Source organism: Heterocephalus glaber, unplaced genomic scaffold (genome assembly GCF_053883595.1).
Source record: "Heterocephalus glaber isolate CG9 unplaced genomic scaffold, H.glaber_assembly_v1.0 deba00001097, whole genome shotgun sequence".
NCBI lineage: Eukaryota > Metazoa > Chordata > Mammalia > Rodentia > Bathyergidae > Heterocephalus > Heterocephalus glaber.
This window is the reverse complement of record NW_028258191.1, coordinates 2,067,032-2,079,450: the sequence shown is the minus strand read 5'-3', so window position 1 is coordinate 2,079,450 and position 12,419 is coordinate 2,067,032.

The following is a 12,419-nucleotide window of genomic DNA, read 5'->3' as shown; positions in this document are numbered from 1 at the left end:
AGGTTGGAGGATGGCACAAAAGCCCTTTCCTCTGGGCTGGGAGTGATGGGATGGATGGTGGCTGGGAAGCCCCTTCCTCTGGACCAGGAGCAATGGGCTGGATGGTGGCCCAGGAGCCCCTTCCTCTGAGCCAGGAGCAGTGGGACAGTGGCTCAGAAGCCCCTACTTCTGGGCCAGGAGTGGTGGGATGGACAGCAGCCCCAAATCCCTTTCTTCTGGACTGGGAGTGGCAGAACCAAAAATTGCTAGATTGTATCTAGCTTGACAAAAGTCTTCAAACTTTAGGCACAGAAACAGCACTTTCTTCTTGTGCTTCTCTTTTATCATTTCTTTTTGTCTCTCACCTTTCTGGCCCTATTAGTTCTCTTTTCTCTGTCATTTCTTGCTTTCTTTCATCAAAATGAAATTTCTTTTGTCCCGTAAACTCTAATATCACCTAAGTAGGAAAGAGGCTATGGAAGAGAGAAAGGAGAGGAAAAAGGTAAGAAAGTTAAGGAACTATACTATCTGGGGCAGAGTAGATCTCCAATTGCCTGAGCAAGAGTATGACAAAGGAAAAAAGAGACAGAAACAGTAATTTAAAATTCAAGAGGGTCTGAAGGGAGATATGCCTCTAATGGACACTCTCAACAATCTCTCCAGTGGACTCACTTTTATTAGCTAACAAGAAGTATGGGGGAAGGGCTTATGCATCACTGGTGGAACAGTGACTGCTAGTAGATGTCAGTAAAGGTGTAACTAATGAGTAATGGAGAACAAGATTAACAGGTCCTTCCCTCTACCCAGATACTTATGTTCTGTGAATTGTTCTCAGCAGAAGTTATTTTGCCCTAGGAGTGCTGTGCTTATGAGTTTTCCCATACACAGCCAGAAAGCCTGTGGTTTTCTTTATTAACTTTTCTGTTCCTGAAGCAAGTTATATCACCCTCAGACTCTACGGGACCCAAGTCACATAGCCTGGCCCCCAACAATATACTATATATTTTTTTTATTTTTTAATTAAATAACTTTATTGTCAAACACACAAACATACAAAAAATTGAAACCATTCAAAGAAGAACAGCGCAAGGGGAAAAAAAACTACAATAATATTCAAACACAGTAGAACTCAACCAAAACAAAACTGAAAAGCACTTAAACATTTTCCATATAACTAATAAAAGCATCTCAAGCACCAAAAAGACACCAGAGGATGTGATTTGTTTCAGAAAGGTCCCCAAAACCAACACTGAACAAATAATGATCTGGAAAAAAACTCCAGTTAATTAGCAGACTCCACATAATCCAAACTTCTCCTTAATTTAAATTTCAATACAGTCATATGACATGCAATGGAAACATAATCCGAGAAATATGTTATTAAACCATTTCATCCATGTGTATCCTTAATTACACTTTCAGTTTCTCACACTAGATAAACTATTCCATATTTATACATATGTGTCCTATTTCTCTCACTTAAGAGGATGGCCTCAACATGCATCCATTTAGCTATAAATGCCTCTAGTTTCTCGATTTTTATGGCTGAGTAGTACTCCATTTTATTAAAAAAACACATTTTATTTATCCAGTCCCAGTTGATGGGCACTTGGGCTGTTTCCAAGCTTTTGCTATTATGAACTGTGCAGCTATGAACATGGGTGCACATATATTGCTGTGGTATGATTCTTTTAATTCTTTTGTGAAGATACCCACCAAGGGGATAGCTGGGTCAAATGGGACCACTAAGCCTAGTTCTTTGAGATATCTCCATACTGATTTCCACAGTGGTTGCACAAGTCTGCACTCCGACCAACAATGGAGAAGGGTTAATTTCTCCCCATACCCCCATCAGCATTTCTTATTAGATGATTTCTTAATACCAGCCATTCTTTCTGGGGTGAGGTGGAATCTCAGTGTTGTTTTCACCTGCATCTCTCAAATAACCAGTGATGTTGATCATTTTTTCATATATTTATTTTCTGCTTTTACTTCTTTGTCTGAGAACTGTCTGGTCATTTCAGATGCCCATTTTTGAATTGGGTCTTTGAATTTGGGGGGTCTGATTTTTTTCAGTTCTTTATATATTCTAGATAGTAGTACTTTGTCTAAGGTACAGTTGCTGAAAAATTTTTCCCACATTGTAGGTTGTCTCTTAGCTCTGTTCTTGGTTACTCTTACAGTGCAGAAGCTTTTTAATAAGATAAGATCCCAGTTGTTGATTCTTTTTACAAGTTCCCATGCCACTGAGGTTTTGTTCATAAAATCTCTTCCTACACCAATATCTTCAAGAGTTCTACCAAACTTATCTTCCAGTAAATTTAATGTTTCTGTCCTAATATTTAAATCTTTAATCTGCTTTCATCTTAATTTAGTGCATGGTGATAGGCATGGGTCAATTTTTAATCTTTGGCAGGTTGAAATCCAGTTTTTCTAACACCATTTATTAAATAGGTTATCTTTCCTCCAATGGGGATGGTTGGCTTCTTTGTCAAAAATGAGGTTGCTGAGCATATCTGTAGTTGTTTCTGCATCTTCTAACCTATTCCACTGATCCTTAGGTCTGTTTCTTTGCCAATACAATGCTGTTTTTATCACAGTAGCTTTGTAGTATAGTTTCAAGTTGGGGATTGTAATACCCCCAGCCACATCTCTGTTGCCTAAAATTTCTTTTGCTATTCTAGGTCTCTTCTGGTTCCAAATGAATTTTTAGATTGTTTTCTCTAGTTTTGTGAAATATATTATTGGAATTGCAATTATGATTGCATTAAACCTATATAATAGTTTTGGAAGTATGGGCATTTTCACTATACTGGTTCTTTCTATCCAGGAACAAGAGATGTCTTTCCGTTTTCTTATATCCTCAATACACTATATATTTTTAATGAATTAAAATTTTACAAATACAACTATAAATAAAGTTTATGCATACTGTATGGAAACACAGGTAAGGCCTGGGAAATTTCCAAACACCAAGTTAATCTATCAGTCTTCATTTTACTGAGGTCCCATCAAGGGGAAAGTTTATAGTCACTATTCAGGCTGAGACACATTCTTAAGAATTATGTTCAAGGAAAACAGAAGTGTAATTTATGCCTGAATCTCTAGGTAAAACCATAACAAAACATTGGAATGCACCGATATTAAGGCAGTGGTCAGCAAACTACAGTCAAATCGAGTACCGTGATTTTCTATATCAAGTAAGTAAAGAATGATTCCTACAGTTTTAAATAGTTAAAAGAAAAATCAAAAGAATAACATTTTCTGACAAACAAAAATAATAAAATTCAAATTTTAGAGTCCATAAAAATATTTTATTGGAAATCAATCACTCATTCATTTACATATTATTTGTGGCTACTTTCACTCTACAATGAAGAGTTATATAAGGAAAATAACAGATTGTTTGGTCCATGGAAAGTAACATATTTATTGTCTATTCCTTAATAGAAAATATTTGCTAATCCTTGATGTAAGGCATTGCTTATTGAAAGAGAAAAGGCAATTTTTCTACACTGATACTAACATTCTGAAAGAAATGAGATGCTTCTCTTCAAGAGTTCACTCCCTTTCAGTGTCCCTCCTAAATTCTTCACTCTTTTTGCTCCCCTATATTTCCATCCCCAAAAGAGAAATATGTAAATGTGTTAGTTTGACTTAGAACTTTTAAAGGGGATGGGGCAGGCACAGCTGTAACACCTCAGATTATCATCCTGTTGTTATTATCTCTATTTAGTAAAATAAGTTTGGTAAATAAATGATGATAATGGGTACATCCCAAGTTATGCTTCTCACATTTACACTTTTATTTCCATAGGCTGCCAATATCAACAAACCAAAGGAAAACTATCTTCTTTAGATAAATACCAGAGGAAGTAGTAAAGTCCACTCTTAATTTTTCAGCTCCTTGTCTACATTTTCTTCAATGATAAGGTCCTTTCTGAATATCAAGCAAAACATGTTAAATGAAAATGTATGACAACCCTAAGTAGATCTTGGGCTCAGCATTTGGAAGAACACTGGTCCTTATAGAAGAAAGTATTTCCAGATAAATTAGCTAAAGTTTCAACACACAGAATTTTTAATAGCATTTTCAAAAACAAACATTTTTGGTCCTGCCACTCCTGGCCCAGAGGAAAAGGCTTCTGGACTGCCATCCACCACACCAGTCCCAGCCCAGAAGAAGGAGCTTCCAAGCAACTAGCCTACCATTCCCAGCTCAGAGGAGGTGAGCTGTGTAGCCACCACAGCACCCCCTCTCCTGGGTTGAAATGAGAAGACATGTAAACAAGTCTCAAAACCAGACTACCAGATCACCTACAGCAACCCCAAAGGGAAATGAGATGGAACACTCTGATGTTCAATCACAAGGACTCTCTGAACTGGCAACAAAAGAAGATCTGGAAAAAAATGAAATCAGAAACAATTTCTCAGATAACAGCAGAGATTGTGCTCATAGTGCAAGACATGATTATTAAATCTACAGAGGAGTTGAGGAACATGATGGAATCCTAAACAGGAAACAAAAGAAATTTATAAAACAGATTCAAACAGATTTCCAGGAGATCAAAAACTCCACTGAAAGTTTACGCAGAAGAATGACCCAATGTGAGGACAGAATTTCAGATATAGAAGATAAGGATGCAATTAGTGACCATGAAAAGAAAAATTCCTTCAAAATTATAAGGAACCAGGAGAAATCAATGCAGCAGCTGCTAGATGATGCAAAGAACAATAATATAAGACTGATTGGAGTCAATGAAGAAACAGGAGAGAGTGCAGATGACAAAAAAAAGCTCTTCACAAAAGTAATGGCAGAAAACACCCTAAGCAGGGGAAAAGAACTTGACATACAGATAACTGAGGCATATAGGACTCCAAATAGCCTTCATCAAAAAAAATCTACACATAGGCATATAATTGTTAAGATTCTAGAAACTCAACAGAAGAACAAAGTTCTACAAGTAGTTAGAGAAAAGAAACAAATCACATACAAAGGAAAGCCCATCAGAATCACAGCAGACTTCTCAACACAAACCATCAAGGCAAGAAGAGGTTGGAGTGATGTTTTACAAGCCCTAAAGGAAAACAGCCTCCAACCCAAATAGATGTACCCTGCAAAACTATCTTTCAAAATTGATGGATAAATAAGATACTTTCATGACAAAGAGCACATTAGGAACTTCATGAATACCAAACCAGAACTCCAAAAAATTTTACACAATATCCTAGGAACAGAAAATGAGGATCACAACCCCAGGAATCAAAGCAGAATGAACCTGTCAGGTGTGAGAAGAAATTAAATGTGAAGGGGGAAAACCCAACAAAAAGAAAAACTCATGAAAATGTCAAGTCAACATATATCAGTTATAGCCATCCATGTTAATGGTCTCAATTCACCAATCAAAGAAATAGACTGGCAGAATGGGTCAAGAAGCAAGACCCAACAATATGCTGCATATAAGAAACACACTTAATTCAAAAGGAAACTAATAGACTGAAAGTTAAGAGGTAGAAAACAATACGCCTTGGGATGGGAACCTGAAAAACAGCAGGAGTAGCTATCCTCTTTGCAGATCAAGTAAATTTCAAACCAACACTGATTAAGTGAGACAAAGAAGGAAACTACATCCTTGTAAAGGGAAAAATCCAACATGAAGAGATGAAAATCATAAATATCTATGCACCAAACACTAGTGTGCCCAACTATATAAAACAAATACTAATGGACATGAAAAGTAATATATGCACTAATACAATTGTAGTGGGGGACCTCAACACCCCACTGTCACAAATAGATAGATCAATTAGACAAAAAATAAGTAATGAAATATTAGAACTCAATCGAACTCTTGAACAAATGAACTTAACAGATGTTCACAGAGTCGTCCACCCCACAAAATCAGAATACACATTCTTCTCAGCTGCACATGGGTCTTTCTCCAAAATAGACTACATACACATAGGACATGTTTAAGTAAGTGCAAAGGAATTGAAGTTATCCCCTGCATATTATCAGACCATAGTGCAATGAAATTGGAGATCCATAGCAAAAGAAACTCAAACAATTTCATAAACACATGGAAATTGAACAACACACTTCTGAATAACCAATAGGTCACAGAGGAAATTAAAGAAGAAATCAGGCAGTTCCTTCAATTAAATGACAAGGACAATACAACATATCGGAATCTATGGGACACAATGAAAGCAGTCTTACGAGGGAAATTCAGAGCAGTGAATACGCATATTAGGAAAACAGAATGAGCCCAATTAAACAACCTGATGCTGAACCTCAAGCTTCCAGAAAAAGAAGACCAGAACAACCCCAGAGCTCATACAAGAGAGGAAATTATAAAGATCACAGGAGAAATCAATGCAATGGAGACTAAGAGAACAATACAAAAAAATCAATGAAGCCAAGAGTTGGTTCTTCAAAAGAATCAACAAAATTGACAAACCCTTAGCCAACCTTGCCAGAAAAAGGAAAGAAAAGGCCCAAATCCATGCAATTAGGAATGAAAAGAATGAAATTACAACGGACCCAGCAGAAATCCAGAGGATCATCAATAACTACTTCCAGAACCTATACGCCAAAAAGATGGACAACACAGAAGAAATGGACAGATTCCTAGATACATATGAATTACCAAAGTTGAACGAAGAAGACCTAAAAATTCTGAACAACCCAATATCAAGCAATGAAATTGAAAATGTAATTAAAAAGTTATCAACTCAGAAAAGCTCAGGCCCTGATGTCTTCACTGCTAAATTCTTCAAGACATTTAGAGAGGAACTGCTGCCACTCCTGTTTAAACTCTTCAGTGAAATTGAAAGGGAAGCAATACTCCCAAATTCATTCCTGGAAGCAAGCATCACCTTGGTCCTCAAAGCAGAGAATGACCCAACTGAAAAAGAGAACTATAGGCCAATCTCACTAATGAATATAGATGCAAGAATCCTTCATAAGATAATGGCAAACAGAATGCCGAAGATCATCAAGAAGGTCATATACCCTGATCAAGTGGGATTCATCCCAGGGATGCAGAGATGGTTCAATATACACAAGTCAATCAATGTAATTCACTATATCAATAGAGCCAAGGACAAAAACCATATGATTATCTCCATAGATGCAGAAAAAGCATTTGACAAAATCCAACATGCAATTATGATTAAAAAAAACCCTATAAAAAATTGGAATAGATGGTCTCTACCTCAAACTGATAGAAGCCATCTATGAAAAACCAACAGCCAATATCATACTAAATGATCAAAAACTGAAATCCTTCACACTAAAATCAGGAACAAGACAAGGATGTCCACTATCACCACTCCTGTTCAATACAGGTTTGGAAATATTACCCATAGCAAATAGACAGAAAGAAAAAAAAAAGGAATAAAAGTAGGATAGGAAAAAGTTAAATTGTCATTAATTGAAGATGACATGATATTCTATATAGAAGACCCCAAGAACTCCACCAAAAGTCTTCTAGACTTAATAACCAAATCCAATCAAGTAGCTGGTTACAAGGTCAGCACACAAAAATCAATAGCTTTCCTCCACACCAATGACAGACTCACTGAGAGAGAAATAGGGCAAATAATTCCTTTCACAATAGCATCCAAAAAACTGAAATACCTAGGAATCAACCTAACAAAAGAAATCAAAGACCTCTTCTCTGAAAACTATGGCACTCTGAAAAGAGAGATTGAAGATGATATCAGAAAATGGACAGACATCCCCTGCTCCTGGGTAGGAAGGATTAATATAGTGAAAATGGCCATACTTCAAAAACTGCTATATAGATTTAATGCAATTCCAATTGAGATCCCAGCAGCATACTTCATGGACCTTGAGAAAACAATCCAAAAATTCATTTGGAACAAGAAGAGACCTAGAATAGCAAAAGCAATTCTAGGTAACAGACACATGGCAGGGGGTATCACAATCCCCAACCTGCAACTATACTACCAAGCTTCTGTGATATAAACAGCATGATACTGGCAAAGAAACCAACCTGAGGACCAGTGGAACACATTAGAAGATGCAGAAACAATGCCAGACACACTCAGCCATCTCATCTTCGATAAAGGAGCCAAACACCCTCACTGGAGGAAAGATAGCCTCTGTAATAAATGGTGCTGGAAAAATTGGGCTTCAACTTGCCAAAGATTAAAACTAGACCTATATTTCTCATCATGCACTAAACTAAAATCAAAATGGATTAAAGATCTAAATATTAAAATAGAAACTCTGAACCAGTTGGAACAGAGGTTAGGTAGAACTCTTGAAGACATTGGTGTAGGAAAAGATTTTATGAACAAAACCTCAGTTGCCCATGAACTAGCACAAACAATCAACAAGCAGGATCTCCTCTTATTAAAAGGCTTCTGCACAGCAAGAGAAACCATCAGCAGTGTGAAGAGATAACCCACAATGTGGGAAAGAATCTTCACCTGCTCTTCCTCAGACAAAGGTCTACTATCTCGGATCTATAAAGAACTTAAAAAGATCAGACCTCCCAAATTTAAAGACCCAATCCAAAAATGGGCATCTGAAATGAACAGACATTTCTCAGACAAAGAAGTAGAAATAGCAAATAAATACATGAAAAAATGTTCAACATCACTGGTCATTCGAGAGATGCAAATGAAAACAATGCTGAGATTCCTCTTCACTCCAGAAAGAATGGCTGCTATCATGAAATCAACCAATAACAAATGCTGGCAGGGCTGTGGGGAAAGAGGAACCCTGCTCCACTGCTGGTGGCAGTGTAGACTGGTGCAACCACTGTGGAAAGCAGTATGGAGATACCTCAAAGAACTAGGACTGGAAGTCCCATTTGACCCTGCTATTCCACTGCTGGGTATCTTCCCCAAAGAATTAAAAGAATCATACCACAGTGATGTATGTGCACCCATGTTCATAGCAGCACAGTTTGTAATAGCTAAAACTTGGAAATTGCCCAAATGGCCATCAACTGGAGACTGAATAAAAAAATGTGTTTTTTTATAAAATGGAGTACTACTCAGCCATCAAAAATGAGAAATTAGAGACATTTATAGCTAAGTGGATTCACATCGAGGCAATACTCTTAAGTGAAATAAATAGGACCCTCACGTATAAATACTGAATAGTTTCTCTGGTGTGAGAAACTGAAAGTGTAAATATGGACTAAATGTATAATAGGTCATGTGAAATAGGAAGAAAAGGGGCAAAGGGGAAGGAAGTGGGAGGGCTGGGGAAAGGATAGAAGGGAATGGGATTAATATGAGAAAATGGAAAAATAGGAACAAAATCTTTGTAAATAGGGAGGACTGGAGAGGTTGAAGGGAGGGCTGGGCAAGGGTGAAAAATAAGAACCAAGAGAGATTATGTATATTAAAGGTGCAAATTTCCAATGATGAATGTCATTATATTGTATACCTAAAATGTACCAATGATTAGAATGAATAATCGATAATGTAAAATAGGAAGAAAAGGTCCAAAGGGGTAGGGGTAGTGGGAGGGGCAGGGGAAAGGAAAGAAGGGAAAGGAAAAATGCTGAGAAATGGAAAAAATGGAAATAAAGTCTTTGTAAATAGGGAAGGGTGGAGGGGGTGAAGGGAGGGCTAGGAATGGGGAAAAAATAAGAACCAAGATGCATTATGTAAAGGTACAATTCCCAGTGAGAAATGTAATTGTGTTGTATACCTACAATGTACCAATCAAAGAATTTCATAAAAAAAAAACTAGTTGGTGATTTCTGATATGTCAAAATGCCGCTTGTGCCTATCTGCTTTATAATTAGGTGTAGATATTTCAGTGTGTTGTATAATTACAATGTATTTTAACTTTTTTAACAATATTTTTTGGTATGGTAAGCCCAACAGTCCTACAAATTATTGCTATTGAAATGATGGCTCTGGATCACAGTTTTCCAGGCCAGGAGGCACTCCACACCTGGTGAGTCACTTGGGAAGCCCAAAGTTCAAGGTCAGGAGACAGAGAAAGAAGGTGTAAGTGTAAGCAAGAGCCTTGTTGTGATGCTTTCATGCAGGAATGGGCCAAGCAGGGCAGTTTAGATAAACTAATATGAGCAGTTTCAATGGACACTGGGGCACAGGGGCTGTTCTTAGAAGTCTGGTATCTAGGCCTGGGGTGATTAGGGAAAGTAGACAGTGGTCCAGAGTGTGAAAACCCACAAAGAAGGTTCTCTAGAGCCTGAACTCTGGATGGGTGAGTTTGCATTTGAAAAGAATATTTGATAATGTTGCTTGCCAGAGGGGGACAGTTCCTCCAAGTTGAGTAAGACACCAGGTGTCAAAGTATCAGAATACAAAAATATTAGAAACCTAGGTAATACCAGTGTTCACCTATTTTTGTTACAGAACGTTGAGTACATTTCCTTCCACTATGAACGAGTGTCCCAGCTTTGGTGTGGATTGTTGCTGATAAGATGAAAACAATTCAGCACAACCTTTTATATACTAACTTGTTTCTCCACAATCTCTTTTTATAACTTTCATCATTTTTATCTCTCACATCTCCTGACTCAGAAGAACAATCATCTCTACCCTAATTGTGAATATAGGTCTTCTTTTTAGTGTTTTAATGCCAGTCCTAAAGTAAGACTGCATGAATAATTTACTCCCACTTTCTCCACATGAATATTTTGAATTTTCTTCTCCTTCTTCTTCTTTTTTTTTTTTTTGATATTGGGGATTGAACTCAGGACCTTACACTTGTGAGGCAGGTGTTGGAACCACTGAGCTAAATTCCTGGCCCTCTTATTCTTCCTTTTTATATCCCCATTCCCCTACCTGTAACATGTTCATATCATCTCTATTCTAAAATCCTTCTTTGTACAAAAGATTAAGCCATCAAGTAATTGGCACAGAACTCATTTCCTTTACTGCCAAAATTCTAGAAAATTGACTCGATATTTATGGCCTCTGAGGTCTCCATTTCATTCCTTAGCCCCTATTTCTTTCTTTGTATGGTTCTTTTATTGTGGTCAAATTCAGCAATGTTTTCTAAGCCCCTATTTGTCTGTAGAATTTGAAGTTGTTGGCCTCTTGCTTAAAGCTGTCCAATTCATCTATGTGTGACCCTTGGGTAATTTCCAGTCTCCTTTCCTGGCTTGCCATTTTCCCTCAAAAGTCTCTTCCCGACCAAAGCCATACTGCCAGCCACCTGCTAACCATTTGTCCCTAGACTCCTGGTCATGGCCTCGAATCCAGTCTGACCCAATACAATGCCAAAATCCTCTCATTTCAATGTGCTCCTTCTTCTGTCTTCACTTTCTGTCAATATGACCGTCTTCCAGCCAAAGAGACTCAAATTATATTCGCATCCTTTAGGCCGTACTATGCCAGTTGGCAAGTCTTTCCTGCTTTGTCTCAAGGAATGTTCTCACAATTGTTTCTTCTTTCCATGCTTGTGGTCATCATTCTCATTTAAAACCTTGTCTATTCTCATAAGTTTCTGTTTATATCTTCGCTATTTGCGATTTACCACTTTCCAGTGTCTACAGGGGCACTTTCATCCTGCTTCTCTTTTTCTAGCAAATATTCTTTATCTAAAACAAAACAACCTTCATTCTCAACCAGCCCCAACTCTCAGACTCTTGATACTGGGAAGATTACCAGTGAAAATGGAAACACTGGTAATTGTTACGTTAAGTCCTTGGTCAGTGAATAATTCCTTACAGTGAATAAAGCCTTTACTTCCTGTTTCTCCCATGCCTACTTGTGATAACAACTGATAGACACGGTAACAGCAGTGAACTCTTGGATTTCCATTCTGAGCCCAATTCAGAAGAAAAAGCAAACTCGGCCTTCCCTCCTTGATGTTAGTGTTATAGTCGTACTTGCTATCCCTCAATGGACTGACCAATGAAGAAGTAGACAGAAGTCACTTTGAGAGAAGGCACATTAGCCCTGAAGAAATTCAAACAATGAACTGAAGAAACAAATGAATTAGAGTCTCCGGGACTTTAGGTCTTACTAACAGAGCTTCTGCTAATAACGCCCCTTTCTTAGCTGCAAGCTAGACATCAGAGAAGCAATGACATGTATAACAGTAACAAAAGAGGGCTCACTCAAATCAACCTGCATGATCTGCAATGACACTGCTGGCATCTTCTCTTTCTTTGATATAAATGGTGTTTTATTATAACAATGGCTCTTTAATTGCAAAATATACATCCCTACTTGCTTAAGAATTGGGTGGTTGGGATCACTAGTTTTTGACTTTGGCAAATTTATAAAGAAAAGTCAGTCCACATGGACTAAAAGGAAGGAAATGAAGGAAAGCTATGACATGCCCCTAGTCTTTTGACAACCTATATAGTACTAGGAGACAAAAACATGCTTTTGGTCAGACTCTTCTGGGGTCTTACTGGTCCTCCTTATTGAGAAAGCCTCTACACTGCCTTCTGATAAGACTTCAGCTC